Source organism: Ambystoma mexicanum, chromosome 7q (genome assembly GCF_040938575.1).
Source record: "Ambystoma mexicanum isolate Mex_15411 chromosome 7q, UKY_AmexF1_1, whole genome shotgun sequence".
NCBI classification, from domain to species: Eukaryota; Metazoa; Chordata; class Amphibia; order Caudata; family Ambystomatidae; genus Ambystoma; species Ambystoma mexicanum.
In genome coordinates, this window is record NC_090941.1 from 369,885,031 (window position 1) to 369,902,203 (window position 17,173).

The window sequence follows — 17,173 nt, forward strand, 5'->3', positions numbered from 1 at the left end:
CACCTGAGAGGACCCACACTGCCAAATCACGTGTAGGACTCCCCTACACCCCCGAAATACACGTTCCCCACTCGCACAGGGCTTATCGCATGTGAAACTTGCCCACACCCCAGTAATACACGTACCCTGCTGTAATCGCGTGTGGAACTTCCCGTGCACCCCAGTAATACAGGTACCCTGCTGAAATCGCGTGTGAAACTTCCCCGCACCCCAGAAATACACATACCCTGCTGGAATCGCATGTGGGACTTCCTGCGCACCCCAGTAATACAGGTACCCTGCTGTGATTGCGTGTTACACTTCCATGCACCCCAGAAATACACATACCCTGCTGTAATCGCATGTGAAACTTCCCCGCACCCCAGAAATACACGTACCCTGTTGGAATTGCGTGTGGGACTTCCCGCACACCCCTGTAATACACGTACCCTGCTGTAATCATGTGTTGAACTTCCCCGCACCCCAGAAATACACGTACCCTGCTGAAATCGCATGTGTAACTTCCCGCGCACCCCTGTAATACATGTGCCCTGCTGTAATTGCGTGTTGAACTTCCCCGCACCCCAGAAATACACGTAACCTGCTGAAATTGCGTGTGGAACTTCCCGCGCACCCCAGTAATACACGTTCCCCGCTCGCCGTTTGCTGTTTGGCAGCCCTGTACACTGGTCCAGGGTTAGCACAGCCCTTTGCGATGAATTGTGAATTTTGATGGCTTTTCCTTGCGCGAGGGCGTTCTTGGTGGCGTAACTGGCGCAGCTGCAGGGTCGCTGCGCCACTCTGCGCCACGGCTGGTTTTGGAGGCTGAAATACATGAATACGCTGTGCGCGGATATCGATTTTAGCGCACGCGGTTGGCGCAGACATTCGCACGCGCACACTGTGCGCCAGCCGCATGCGCCACTTTTGTGCAAAATTCTATGAATTACCCTGAAAATGTTGCCCATTTATATATTATCCAATATGCTTTAAATGTATCTTAAGTGTGTCAATTATTCTCTTTTATAGACATACCCAAACCTACACAGTTAATATTAAATAGCCGTATTTGTATAGCACTATTTGCCTAGGGTGTCAGAAGTAGCTCCTTGTAGCTCTTGGTTCCGAGGTAACCCGGGCTCTCCTTGCTATAAACAGGAGCTAAATAGCTCCCAGCTCATGCAATTTCAAAACCTGCTTGTGTTTTACATATATTTTTAATGTATCTCCATCTTATGTGATGTGTCAAGTATAATGTTGGCATGCAATCACCTGGCTGAGAGCCTTTAAATATATGTATGTCTGTTTTAGGTGTGCTGCCAGTGATGAACAATCAAGCTGTTTTCTTCAAATTGTATGTGCCTTTTCTATTTCATTGCAGAGAGGGGAGAACACCTACTGCAATATATGCTAGATCTGCATTTACAAGGTTTTGTTAGTAAACCCCTAATATACAACCTTTAGAACATTGTGTTTTAAGGGGTATACAACGTTATTTAATAAAGTAAACGTGTACTCGAAAGACTGAACTGAGCACTATTTGCAAAGGTTTACAAATAGTAAATTCTGTAAACCAAATGTTTACTTATATTGACACATTTGAGGTGTACACTATGTTTGCAAAGGGTTACAAGTAATGTTATGTTATGTTATTCAGCCTTTATATAATGCCCTATATATCATTGGTATGATTTCAAAGTGCTTGTGGGTTGAACACCCTTGGGGACCGTAGTGCAGGTCAATCGAGAGAGTGGGTTGGTATAGGGTGCTTGTTTGCACTCAATATGTGTACAGCTAGTGTGATTGCCTAATAATAATAATAATAATAATAATAATAATAATAAAAATAATAATAATAATGATTTAGCATTTATATAGCACTACAAACCCTCAGGTATCTGAGTGCTGCTTATTACCCACGGTGTGTGATGCTCATTTATTGACCTCGGAAGGATGAAAGGCTGAGTTTGGCCCTGCCGGGATTTGAACCTGCATCAGCAGTCTCTTCACAGATGTCAAAGCTTGCACTCTACTCACTGTGCTATCGGACTGGCTACCGGCTGATGGTAGCGTCATCCTAACACTAGGTGCAGTGGTAGTGAGAGATCAGTGGAATGTGTGCAGCCAGGTGGTTGTTCTCTGAGACTGCATCTGGCAGCATTGGGCTTGTATAGGAGTTTTATGTATGTAGCTAGGCTGATTTTTTCGTGGGGTATAGCTGCACTCTAGCAGGATGTTGTGGTGTTCATGGAGTATTTATCGTATGTGTGCAGTTAGGCCGAAATTGATTGAAGGCTATAGCTGCACTCTAATGTGTGTTGGTGTAAAGAGGAGTGAGGAAAGAGGTAGGAGTGGTGAGTGTCTGGATTGGATGACTTACTCTTAGCAGCCCAATGTTCCTGGGTTACATTTTGGATCTGGATATCGATGAGCTGGCAGTGCCCTGCACTGCTGTGTGGTGGGAGTGCAAGCGGGTAATGTGTTGGTGATCACTAGTGCAAGGTGACATGTGGCTTGGCTGGGGGGGCATGCCCATGGTGGATGGGCTGCCTGCGGGACATGACCAGGGGTGCAGGGTAGTCCCCTGTGGTGTGGTCTGCCTGCAGGGGCCGTGGAGGGTGTAGACGGAACACCTGAGAGGACCCACACTGCCAATTCACGTGTAGGACTCCCCTGCACCCCCGAAATACACGTTCCCCACTCGCACAGGGCTTATCGCATGTGAAACTTGCCCACACCCCAGTAATACACGTACCCTGCTGTAATCGCGTGTGGAACTTCCTGTGCACCCCAGTAATACAGGTACCCTGCTGAAATCGCGTGTGAAACTTCCCCGCACCCCAGAAATGCACGTACCCTGCTGGAATCGCATGTGGGACTTCCCGCGCACCCCAGTAATACAGGTACCCTGCTGTGATTGCGTGTTACACTTCCATGCACCCCAGAAATACACGTACCCTGCTGTAATCGCGTGTGAAACTTCCCCGCACCCCAGAAATACACGTACCCTGCTGGAATTGGTGTGGGACTTCCCGCACACCCCTGTAATACACGTACCCTGCTGTAATCGTGTGTTGAACTTCCCCGCACCCCAGAAATACACGTGCCCTGCTGAAATCGCATGTGTAACTTCCCGCGCACCCCTGTAATACATGTGCCCTGCTGAAATCGCGTGTGTATCTTCCCGCACACAAGAGTAAGACACCTAGCCTGCTGAAATTGCGTGTTAAACTTCCCCGCACCCCAGAAATACACGTACCCTGCTGAAATCGCGTGTGTAACTTCCCACGCACCCCAGTAATACAGGTACCCTGCTGAATTTGCGTGTAAAAGTTCCCCGCACACCAGAAATACACGTACCCTGCTGAAATTGCGTGTGGAACTTCCCGCGCAACCCAGTAATACTGGTACCCTGCTGAAATTGCGTGTTGAACTTCCCCGCACCCCAGAAATACAAGTAACCTGCTGAAATCGCGTGTGGAACTTCCCGCGCACCCCAGTAATACACGTTCCCCGCTCGCCGTTTGCTGTTTGGCAGCCCTGTATACTGGTCCAGGGCTAGCGCAACCCTTTGCGATGAATTGTGAATTTTGAAGGCTTTTCCTTGCGTGAGGGAGTTCTTGGGGGCGTAACTGGCACAGCTGCAGGGTCGCTGCGCCACTCTGCACCACGGCTGGTTTTGGAGGCTGAAATACATGAATACGCTGTGCGCGGATATCGATTTTAGCGCACGCGGTTGGCGCAGACATTCGCACGCGCACACTTTGCGCCAGCCGCATGCGCCACTTTTGTGCGAAATTCTATGAATTACCCTTAAAATGTTGCCCATTTATATATTATCCAATATGATTTAAATGTCTCTTAAGTGTGTCAATTATTCTCTTTTATAGACATACCCAAACCTACACAGTTAATATTAAATAGCCGTATTTGTATAGCACTATTTGCCTAGGGTGTCAGAAGTAGCTCCTTGTAGCTCTTGGTTCCAAGGTAACCGGGCTCTCCTTGCTATAAACAGGAGCTAAATAGCTCCCAGCTCATGCAATTTCAAAACCTGCTTTTGTTTTACATATATTTTTAATGGATCTCCATCTTATGTGATGTGTCAAGTATAATGTTGCCATGCAACCACCTGGCTGAGAGCCTTTAAATATGTGTATGTCTGTTTTAGGTGTGCTGCCAGTGATGAACAATCAAGCTGTTTTCTTCAAATTGTATGTGACTTTTCTAATTCATTGCAGAGAGGGGAGAACACCTACTGCAATATATCCTAGATCTGCATTTACAAGGTTTTGTTAGTAAACCCCTAATATACAACCTTTAGAACATTGTGTTTTAAGGGGTATACAACGTTATTTAATAAAGTAAACGTGTACTCGAAAGACTGAACTGAGCACTATTTGCAAAGGTTTACAAATAGTAAATTCTGTAAACCAAATGTTTACTTATATTGACACATTTGAGGTGTACACTATGTTTGCAAAGGGTTACAAGTAATGTTATGTTATGTTATTCAGCCTTTATATAATGCCCTATATATCATTGGTATGATTTCAAAGTGCTTGTGGGTTGAACACCCTTGGGGACCGTAGTGCAGGTCAATCGAGAGAGTGGGTTGGTATAGGGTGCTTGTTTGCACTCAATATGTGTGCAGCTAGTGTGATTGCCTAATAATATTAATAACAATAATAATAATTTAGCCTTTATATAGCGCTACAAACCCTCAGGTATCTGAGTGCTGCTTATTACCCACAGTGTGTGATGCTCATTTATTGACCTCGGAAGGATGAAAGGCTGAGTTTGGCCCTGCCGGGATTTGAACTTGCATCAGCAGTCTTTTCACAGATGTCAAAGCGGGCACTCTACTCGCTGTGCTATCGGACTGGCTACCGGCTGATGGTAGCGTCATCCTAACACTAGGCGCAGTGGTAGTGAGAGATCAGTGGAATGTGTGCAGTCAGGTGGTTGTTCTCTGAGACTGCATCTGGCAGCATTGGGCTTGTATAGGAGTTTTATGTATGTAGCTAGGCCGATTTTTTCGTGGGGTATAGCTGCACTCTAGCAGGATGTTGTGGTGTTCATGGAGTATTTATTGTATGTGTGCAGTTAGGCCGAAATTGATTGAAGGCTATAGCTGCACTCTAATGTGTGTTGGTGTAAAGAGGAGTGAGGAAAGAGGTAGGAGTGGTGAGTGTCTGGATTGGATGACTTACTCTTAGCAGCCCAATTTTCCTGGGTTACATTTTGGATCTGGATATCGATGAGCTGGCAGTGGTCGACCTCATTTTTCACAGTAACGCCACTCTCAGGTAGATTGAATGGCATTAAATAATTAATTTACACTATCTAAGTCTTTGATGTAGGATCCAGCTCAGACACAATCTGTGTGTCATCTGCGTAATTTGCGAATTGTACACCAAAGCTGATCATAATATCACACAGAGGTCTAAAATAGATATTAAACAGAAGGGGAAAAAGGAACAAGCCTTGTGGGACACCACAGGTTAAGAGAGCCATTTGAGATTGAGCATTGTCTTTAACCACCTTTGCCATCCTTTGGCCAAGAAAAGATCTAAACCAGTTGGTGGCAAGACTAGAAGATTGACCAACTTTAACCAGTCCATCTGCCAGAAGGGTATGATCAACCAGATCAAAAGTGGCAGACAGATCTAGTAATAGTTATAATGCAATGCCACCCTTATCTATAATTCCTGCAATGTTAGCTTTCATGTTTAAAGGGGTCGTTTCAGTCCCATGATTTGCCCATAAACCGGAGGGACTCGGGGGAAAGATACCTGCTGAATGCAGTAAATCAATCAACAAATGGATGACGGACAGATGTTTTATGAATCCTAACACTAATTCTACTGTGGCAGTGGCACAGCCAGGAAGAATGTCAGGAGAGACACGTTTCACATTCATGAAAATACCTGTGCAAATGTAACAGAGTAATTTTATATCCTTTTCATAAGGAAGGATATAAAGCCCACAAAGAAAGGGAAGATAGCCAGATGGTACTCAAGTAAACGGTGTAAAGGTTATGCAGCATAAGCTCAATTCACTCAACAAAAGAGGCTTAAATCACTATACATTATCATACCAGCACAATGCAGTTAACCATTGAAAAACTGTGACAGCTGGGTTTCAGTTTTTAGTCTGATGTATTTGAGTTCATAGGGACGGTGTCAATTCCAGCATTGACCATTATCTCAGGAGAAATATTAAACACCCAAGGAGCTACCGCAGCAATAATTTTAGGATTAGCCAGAGTTTGACACAACTATCCCATGATGGAAGGGACAATAATGCCACCCTTAAAGGAAATCCTCCTAGATGAGTTGTTGCAGTATAGACTAGAGGTACCTCCTAATGGTCAATAGAGGAAACTCCAAATTGAAGGCATATTAACAGCTATATTTAAGTATGTGAGTAGAGATCACCTGGACAGACATCTGAGACAAGGATGCAGAAAAACACAAAAGACAAAAAGCAGCAGAGATTTGACAAAACCAGAACTACTTTCTCAAATTCACAGTTGGGTTACTTCCATTTCCTAGAAAATAATGCAAGTTAAACATTTGTGACACATTGTATGGGGCTAACTGAAAATATTATTCTGAAATTAAATAATACAGAACATTTCAAAATCAAATGATCTTCTGTGTGAGATGATAAAAAGCAAAGTAAAAGGGAATGGACGTGATTGAGAGCTTTACACCCAAGGCTGACATGCAATGCCTGCAGTGCTGTAATCATCTTACCAGCTCTTACCAGCCCCAAATCTAACAAAAGAACAGTTAGCTGGTAGACAACAAAGTTGCAAAGGTTGCACTGCTTAGCAATGCTCCCATTTATAAAAGGTAAACAGTGTTTATGCTGTAGTTTGAGTGCATGTGTTATTTCTAAAGATATTCTGTATGTTGTGAGAGTGGTCAATTTTTCCGGGCATTACCAAAATGTGAGTAATGTTTTCTGAAGCAGGGTCTATTCAATTTGACAAAGGTGTACATTTCTGTTCATGACAAGATTGTAGAAGTCCAAAACAAATTCAACAGAGGTTCAACCGGTGCCAGGTACCTGTACCGTTTCATAGTTGAGGTCAATCATTCCAAAAAAAGCTACATTGGGCATCCTGGTTGTTTAAAATAACGTTTCCAGTCCTAACAGGCACCTACAGCAATTCCATGGACCTAGAGACCAATACCCAAACAGCTAACCACAGATATCTATGACGTGAAACTCACAGTTCGTTAAGCGGTAGATCCAGAGTAACAAGGCATACAACCTTTTTTTCTTCCATTATTCTGCCCTTCTGTCCATTTTAGGAGAAGAAACTCACTCAAGTGGAATCTTTGCTGGCTCTCAATACCCCTGTTTCTTGATGATTCCTGTCATTTCTACCCTGTGTAGTTGGGCATCCTATGGTGCATCACCATGGTCTTTATTCCACAATCTCAAGTACACAAACAAGAGAAATATACATGTCAGTTATTCATTTACCATAGGTGAATACAATGTTAGTTGCAGGAGGAAGTTGTTATCTTCTTTCTTGTATCAAAGGGGTTCCCAGTGGGAGGGCAAAGAATGAGCCATGTAAACATAGGGACCAACAGAGTGATCCTCATTCATCTATTTTCCTGTTTTTATTAGACATCTGCCTCAAAGAAAGACATAGGAGAAGTATTACTCCATGATGAAACCACGCAAATCAAATAAGACTGGCCAGTCTGCAAGGAAGCTGTGTTGGTGCGGAATAGTGATTGTTATGCAGGGTCTAGAGAATGTGATGTTCTCAAACCCATGCACCGATTCATTGTAAAAAAGAATAGATATATTTTCAGGTTTGTTTTTTTATCAATGTCATAGTGATTTACAAGATTCGAGATGTTTGTAGTTTAACTCATTTTTACCAATTCATAATTTGATGCAAAACAGTTTTGCCTGTTAACCATGTGTAGGGAATGTTCACATTGTTGTATTAAGCAATTAAATAAATCAATAAAAAATTAGTCATTATGCCAAAAATTAAAATTAAAATTAAAATGTTTTTAATATGCCACTGTTGTATAATGTACCCTATTGGATTTCTGTATCTCAAGGCATACAAAAATCCCAAGTTCCATAAAGTTTTGACACACTTTGATTAAATAACTACCAGAAGGAAAGAGGAGCTAATTATTTGAATTAATCTATTGCAGGAACCTAGTTTCATTCTGCTGGCAACATACTATTCATTCCTATTACAAAGAGGAATATTAGGCCTGATGTATTGACAATATTTCATAGTAAGTTGAATTAAGTTAAGTTACTTGCATTTATATTGTTCTCAGCTGCCACTTGAATTACCTGCTGTGTCCTATTAGTCAAGATAAATACAAGAAACGTCTTCCACATTATGAGGACATATCAAAATTAGCATATTTTCACATTTCAAAAGTGGAAAATCTCCTCCTGGATTTGAAATGTGAGTTTACATCTTCCTTCTAGGCAACGTTAACCTAGTTTGCTTTAGAACTTATTTGACTCTTCCCTCAATTGTTAAATAACCAATTTTCCTCTTTTGAGGTCTAGTCCATTCGAAGTGTGGTTCAGATGCTAATCTAGGTGTGAAACATTGTGTTTGATTAAAATAATTATGCCTGATTGGAAGCATATTTCTTAGCACAACTTTACCCTTCACAAATTGTACCTCTTTCATTTGTTTAGGATGGACTCGTGTTATAACTATTAGTCACCAACATGTTGCAATTATGTTATAAATTCCCAGCAAGTACTTATTGATCAAGTGGGATAGAAGGACAATAATGAAGATTTTGGAAATTATTAATGGCACCGCATGTAATGACCTACTGAAGTGTAGCTGCTGTAACTGTTTAGCATCGAAATCAGGCTCTTTAAACATATGGATCATATGCTTGAAGCATATTATGAAATAGCTAAATGTACCAGATCCTTTCACCTGGCAATCAACTTCAGTCAAATCTTAGAAATCAACAACCACACATATCTTTTAGAATATGAGTGTATAGCATATAACACATATATGTTGGTGTTTGCATTCCCTACAATTTTTGTGTTAACTAATTTAGTTCTCCAGTTGCGAAGAAGTATGTTTACTTAAAATAGCACATCTTTAGTTAATGGACAATCTTTCTAAGGTCACAGCTGTTGCTTTTGCTTGTGTCTTTAGCCAAAGTCAAATATGCCTGCAACAGAACCGTTAGATCGCTTGTACCTAGACACCTGAAACCTCACCGGAACTTCCTCACCATCAATGAGGCTGACAGCTCAAGGAAATCACATACATTTCCATGTTGGATGTCACTTGACCTAGTATTAGAGTGAAGCAAATCTTACTCTCTATTGGTAGTGAAAAACAATTATAATTTCCGAACTGCACGCTCCCCACTCCTCTTACATATATAATCGGCACGTGTCCTTTCAGAAAACATGCACCTTTGCAGAGAAGTCCTAGCCCAGAGAAAGATATTTAAGCATCCGTCCTGGTGTTTCGCCTTCCACATAGATACCATTGCTGCCTCTAACAACATACTAAGCCCGGGAGGATAGCTCAGCGGCAGCGTGCGCGTCTTGGAAGCAAGACGACACGAAGCAGCAAAAGGTTCGATCCCCGGGTCCGCGCTTAGAAACCTCCGGGTGTTTAAGCGCGTTATAAATACGTAACTAAGACAAAAAAAAAAAAACGCAATTTCGCAACTAAGAAAAACAAACAATTCCTGTAACAGCGCCTCGCTGTGTGAGCCTTTATAAATGTAAAAAAATAAAGAAGATGTGATAATCAACATCTACAACGTCTTGAACTAGGCCTGGCCTCTTACGCCGCTGACAGCTCACTGGTACTCTGACACCGCCATCAGTGGCAACAGCTGCAAAGCACCACATGACTTTGGAAGATGCAGTTAATTAGGATCCAAGAGCATCCACAATCTGTTATATGCACTTCATATGTGACTTGCTTACCCCAACAATGCCACTGCGATCTCCAATAGGACTTTGGGATCAGGTGCCCTTCACACAAGCTCCCGATATATCCACCTGAACACATCTGTACTGCCACCTCGCAGTCAGCACTGACAGCTTGAAAAGGGTAACATACATTCAAAGACCTAGGACCATGTGCAACAACACTGTTCATTTTCCACCAAAATCCAATGGAATCCTCAATAAAGTATTTGAAACTAAGAGACACAGAGGAAATGAGCTGTTTTTGGGGCATGAAACAGACAAAATAAATGGCACTCGTTCCTATTTCTATTGAGCAGTATTTACAAAATGCTGCATGACCTACAGAAGAAATATATCAAGGTCTGTAAACGATCTGATAATGAGGCGATTTTGATTCTCTGTCGCGCTCCACCTATCACTGCACCCCACCCATGTTTCCATACACTCCTGGCATAACAACAAAGGTTTTTAGTAAAATATAATACCCCTCTGCTGTTGAAACACTGGAGGGGCAGCACTAAAAGGGATGCGGGTGGTTATTGGTTCTTATTGGCGAGGGACGTCTGACAGTTTTTTAATGAATAAGGAGTGTGCTCAATGTGAGAATGATGAAATTGCAGTGGTCGATAATTATGTACATATTGGTACATTGATGATGTCTATGAAACAGGAGCGTGCAAGAACAGTAGTCTGTTATAGAGCGATGAGGTTAAAGCCCATAGAATTAACTAGTGCAGAGACTACACCTACTTATATTGACGCAATATTTGAGAAATTGCATTTTAACAATCATTGTGAATCATTCTAGTAAATGGCAAAAGCCGGATAGGGCTGGCCAGTCTTTCAAAACTCAATTTCTGTCTGGTGAGGATGCTATTCAGCAAACGACATTATGGCCCTCATTCCGAGATTGGAGGTAGCCATGGTGCTAATTGCGCCATGGCTGCCTCCAATAAAGGGTCCGGCACCGGTCTGGTTGAATGGGGACTTACCGGGACATTCCGACTTGTGCAGACCCGGTAAGTCCCCATTCAACCAACAATTCGCCATTCCCCATTCCCATTTGAGCCCCCTTAGGGCTCAATGGGAATGGGGAAGGCGCTAATAACGGGCCCGCGAATAGCAGGCACGTTATTAGCGCCCTGGTCCCTTAGCGGGACCCGTAAAGGACGTGTGGTCAGACCACACGTCCTTTACAATTCCCGCTAAGGGACCTCGGAATTGGGCGGGAAGGGATTACCGGCACCGGTCTCCTTACCGGTGTCTGGGAACCCTTACAGCCCAACTCACAATGACCCCCTATGTTTCTTAATGCCTCGAAACCCAGCAAAACACTTCTCCAGAAAGCATTCTATTTTGTATTAGAACACTCAAGTGGGGTTTGCAGTAACCTGATTGGTCAATCTGCGGGCTACACAAACTGTATAGCCCACAGATTGAATAAAGCCTGTAGAAATGTAAGTGGAGCTTAACTCCAACGCGGTGCTTTCATTGTTGCCGGAATTGATTCTAGATGCTACCTCCGCCCATACAAATACACTACCTGCAGTTCAAATCAACAAGGCACACAGAACTGAAACTGTTAAAGTTCTGTGTGCTCTGTTGCCGTCGAAGTGTGCCTGGCGTGGGCCTGGACCCTAAACTTTCTTTCGATTTCACTGCAATTTCCACATATATCGCGTGAACACTGGCACAACTCATTCTCTCATTTATGCCGCTACCATAGCGTGGCATGTTAAACAGCAAGTAGTCCCTCACAATGCTTCCATTGATCAGTTGCTGACACCCATAATAGGCGTGCTGTGCATCCCTCAAGTTAGAATATTAAACATGGTGAGCTTCAATAAACGATAGAAAGACAAAGCAAACATGTAAGTACCAAACATTTTCAAATGAAAACACGACCTATATATTAAATATGGTTTAAATGCAATATTGGGCAGTATTTATTTATAAATCACTAATAAAAGTAAAATTTAAAGGTTAACCTTCTAACTTTGCCGAGACATGACCCTGTCTAATAAAAATAGCAAATAACGTCCGACACCCATGGTCGGACTGGGGCATAACATTGTCTAGGGCACCAATAAAAAAGTGTCCCACATTTGCAATGCCAATTCATGCCTTTTGTGGCAGACTGTTTGAGTAGTACCCAAGGGGGAGGGAGGCATTTGATTCATTCCGTAACACTTGTCAAAACTACTAGCTGCATGGTGAAGTAACTTATCAAACTGGCCCATATGAGCCTAAAAAGTGGCCCACTTTGACCCAAAAAAACGTGCCCAACGTGGATTGTGTGTTTTCGGTTCGGGCATTGCTCTATAGGCCAGCCCAAGTCTGCTAAAAAATGTATTAACTTCCACATTTAAATTTAATAAAATACTGATTTAAGGTTGTTCTACTAGCTTTATAAACCTGCAGCTCGGGCAGTACCGGGCGTTATGGTCCCTCATACCTTGTTAAACGCCCTCACTGCGCTCGGTCTGCAGGGCCCACAACACCCAGCATGGCCCTCGCTGCAGGTCTATAAAGCCATATTAAAAAAAGTAAATGGGTGAAAATAAAAGTGCAAACCCAGAAGGCAGATACCTCTGTCCCTTTAGCACTCACTATAGTGCTCACTAAAGCAAATTCTTCCATTTTAAAAGTTGCATTGTGGATGTGCCTGTTATTTATTAGTAATGGGGAGAAACCTGCAGGTAGCCGAACGATAATTGATTGTATGTCAAAGATCAGAGGTTACAAATGGGAACATAATATTACATCAGGCATACCGTACACAATCCGCTTCAGAAGATACAAACACTTTATAGTGAAATATATATTTTAAAAATCCACTTTCCCAGTCCTTCAAAGTCAAAGCCTTTCACCTTACAACACCAGCTGTATTCTTTAGCAAGTCAGTACACATTTACGATAGCAGACTATAGCAGACGATCTTCAACTTTCGAGTACATTTTGAGACTAGCGGTTGTAGGGAGTATCTGGACAAAATGTCTTCCTGAAAATATGTGCTGCATCTGCAAATTAAGTAAGTGGACAACCCGCACTTGTGGCATAACTCTCCTTGTTGAGATAGATGTGAATTTCAATAACCTCTTTATTTGTGTTCTTTGGTTGATTGCTGGATATTTTTTTTCTGTGCCAGCTAAAACTAAGCACAATTCATGTATTGCAATACTGTGGAGATGTCATGTTGGATTGTCTGCTGTTGCATTATATTAAGAGACCACTCATAAATGTGGGGATTGCAACCCCTCAATCAAGTTTTCTTTTAGCGCTGGCCTTATTAAAGGCCTTATTAAAGGCTTACAGCAAGACTCATAAATCCCCCGTTCCCACAGTGAGCCAAATATCAGGCTGAGATATAGAAAGAATATATATTTATTTTAATTATATACTCAATGAATACAAATGTGTTCAATCACAACCACCACCTTCTTTGAGGCAGAAAACAGAGCTTCAAATACAAACACAGTTTTTTATATATACGTTTGTCTCACAGACAAGGAACACAGGCTAAATAAACTGGTAAAAACACTTTTCCCATTGAAGAGGAAGTGTTGAGTATTGTCCCCACTGCAGTTGCACCCTTCCCATTACCTATTGAGTTCACACCAAAGTATGTGACGGATGAAGAACAGTTACATCAGCAGAGAGCAGCACATGGGCTATATCCAGTACCTATTAGGATGCAAGCACCTATTAATATACCGACACCTAAGAAAACCTGGACAGTAAGGTATCCATTAAAAAAGCCATACCTACATTCTAAACAATATGACGGTTGTTTGAATAAAATACCCGAAGAAGCAAAGAAGATAATGAAGGAAGATGAATGGTGACGTCATAAGAAATTGGACTGACACGCATATAGAAGATACAATGACCTAAGAATACTGACAAGAGATGAAATATAGAGACGATACCCTGGATAAGTGACATCTTGAGCCCAAGGTGAAGAAGTTGATGTCAAGATGAAGAAACATATGCCATATACATGATGAAGATATTCAGTTAGTTTAAACATGTACATATGCAAGTAACTCCAAGAGGGAAAGAAATCGTAAAGCTTGCTTATGCTAAATAGTCGATAGATTGCGGCAAGCGCCAACGTTTACAAGTATATACATCAAGAAGCACTTTATGTATGAATACAAGTCCACTACGCATATGAGCAGAACTGAACAAAGGTTACAAAAGGCCACAGATGGCATGTGTCGCAGTAAGAAAATCGAGAATCAAGACAGAGAAAAACTCAGCTAAGGATGACCATGCCAAGAAGCTGAGGTCTTATCTGGCTGGAATAAGCCAACAGTGGATACAATTAAGGAGAGAAGAGAACAGAGGATCCTGTTCGGAAAGCTCAAGAAAAGCCACAGACATCAGAGAACTGTAGATGGAAAAGTATGAGTGGGGTTGATGCCAACCCAATCATAGTGGACCATGTCATCTAGGGGCCATGTTGAAGGGAGGGCTTAGTTGCCCCTCCTGATATTGATAATCCAATCCCCTGTCCCCGTTACCATACACAGATATAGTACCTATGTTAAGTTACCTTCCTATAACCAATCACATTGCATGTTAGGTTTTTAAGATTGCCACGTCGGATGACGTTAGTATGTGCACAGGTTGTACGTCAGCAATGAAGAGTTTTTGCTATAAATATTGTGTTTTTTCTAAAAGTAAAGAGAGCTAGAAGATAGAGGGATTGCTGATGTTTGTTATACTCCCCGTTTTATGAACTTGTCATTAAACTGACTCACTTTGCCAAACTATTGAGTTGTCTTAATTATTTGATGCATGAGTATGAATCTTCATCCCCATTTATGTCAAGGGTGCTGCTACTCATCCTAAAGGGCTGTTTGCAGATCATCCAGTTCACTATGAACCCAGTGGAATGTTGAATTTCAATAATAATAATAATTTGGCACAATGCTAGGACATAATCTTCACATTTCTCTTAGTGTCAAACATAGGCACACATTTCGTTTTTGGAAACTAGTTCCCCTTCAAGGCTTGCCTTATGGAGCTCCCTGCACACTCAAATGCTAGCAGTTTAAATCACCAATTTATAAAAATGTATTTGGTAAATACAACTTCACCAGATTTTAGCTCAGGAATGGACACAGGGCTAATTTAATTAGACATACATCACACGTTCAGTGTTGGATGCATGAGGTCTCACTTTAGCAAATCACTTCTCCCCCAGCCCAGAAAAACCCAGTCAATAGAGACATGCAGCACCCTTCTGATCATAGGCTAAGTCAAGGGAGTGGGAAAAGTTTAGGAATTGTGTTTTGCAGACCCCACTCACTTAAAGCCCCATGTTGGGGAAGTTGGACAGTAAAAAGGGGATGATTATGAATGTTGGTTTTCACACCCCGCTTCACCTGAAAGCCTGAGTTGGAGAAGTTGGACAGTTAACTGAGGCTGATTATACGTTTTGGTTTTTTCAGACCCGCTCCCCCCACTGTGATTGAATACAATTTAGAATGAGTGGTGACAATTGAGAATTTTGTTTTTTAGATGAGAATACCCTTTATTTGCAACAAGTTGAGGATGAGGGGTACAGTTGAGGATTTTCATTTTAGCAAAGGACACCCCTTTTTATTAGAGAAGTCAGGGTTGAACAGGAAAATCATTGCACCCCAATTACTTTAAATTACTATTTCGTATCTTCCCACTAGATGAGAGGATGAAAGTTTTGATTGAATCCAAGCTTCCCCCTGCATCAATCTATATGGGAGTTAATCAAATTAATATAAAGTCAAATATGCTAACCTTTACCTTTCAAACATATTCATTAATTAAGTAAGTCCATCATAATAAAAATAGAAAAATAGCAAACCGAAATGTAACCAGTATCAATTTTCCAATTTTTTTCCAACTCCAAACCAAACCAATTGAACCTCATCTCATTAAAAATAAAAAAAGACATCTTACACACAATTTAAGGTATGTCCCTCACTGACATTGATTTCTGAAGGTTGTTAGCTGTTGGACCCCTAGAAGCACAAATGAATCTTGCAACACAACCCCTAACTCTCCAATTGCCACCAAAACCAGCATTAAACATTATTTCTTAATATTATAAAAATAGCATTCAACAATTTCAGTAGAGCCAAAGTCAGCAATATCTTCTCCCCCATGTCCAATAGCGTCCAACAGCCTTCTACATCAAGTGTAAGCAGCTCACTCACAAATTTGTCCAGGAGTTGTGTCCGCAAGTTCTTCAATGTGGACAAAGTAGGACCAGATGCTGAAGAGTTTCCTTCAGGCAATCACATAGTCTACATAAGAAATTCCTCTCGTCCCTTGGTTTTCTCACCTCTGTGATTGCCTTCGTGGGATACAAGTTTAGGTAAAATCTCACAAACTGGCTACAGAGCTAATAATTTGGAAATATCTTCAAGTTGGTCGGAAGAGACCCCCTAGCCATGGTTTTTGCAATAGATCTACCATAAAGTTTACATTTATCTGTCGCCTCTATGGAGTTAATCCAGTCGAGCACCATCCATTTTTTCCTTGACTATTGTCTTATTTTGCAGAAGGTCATCTACTGTAGAGTTAACACTTTCCAAGTGTGAGGTACAAATCTTACTCCAGAGATCTAAAAAAGGCACTTTCCTTGCCTTCAAATGCCTCTCTAAGGACTCGCATATATCCTTCTCCTTGAGCAGACAAACACAATCTAAAGATAGTTTAATCCAAGTTCTACTCTAATTGCCTGTATTGGTGTTGCGTTTGCGAGGCCCAAGACCCTCCTCTAAAATATACCCTCAAGTATAGGTCACAAAATATGGGCCACCGCCAACATTGCCTCTGACCCATATTTCAAAATAGTAGTCACCTTTTTCAGGTAAAAGTCAATTATTGGAATTAACGAGAGCTTGCATTACTTTCTTGATATCAATTTTGCCTGCGCTTTTAGGGTCTTTACCCTGTTCCACAGTGTATTTCCATAATGGCTGTCTATCTCGCTGTTTCCAATGTCTACTCCAAGATATTTCAGTGAGTCGACCTCTACGATTTTTTCTCCGTTCAGCTGCAAGGTATTTCTGGATTTTTTTCCCACCTTTCCTTTGTCCCAAGATCAAAAGTCTGGATTTGTTAATGTAAAATCTTCAGGGTGTTGGCTTTGATATAACATTTCAAGGCTGTTAATTGGCTTTGCAGCCCTATCTGCGTTTGATCCATCAAGCTGAGATCATCTGCGTATGAAAGT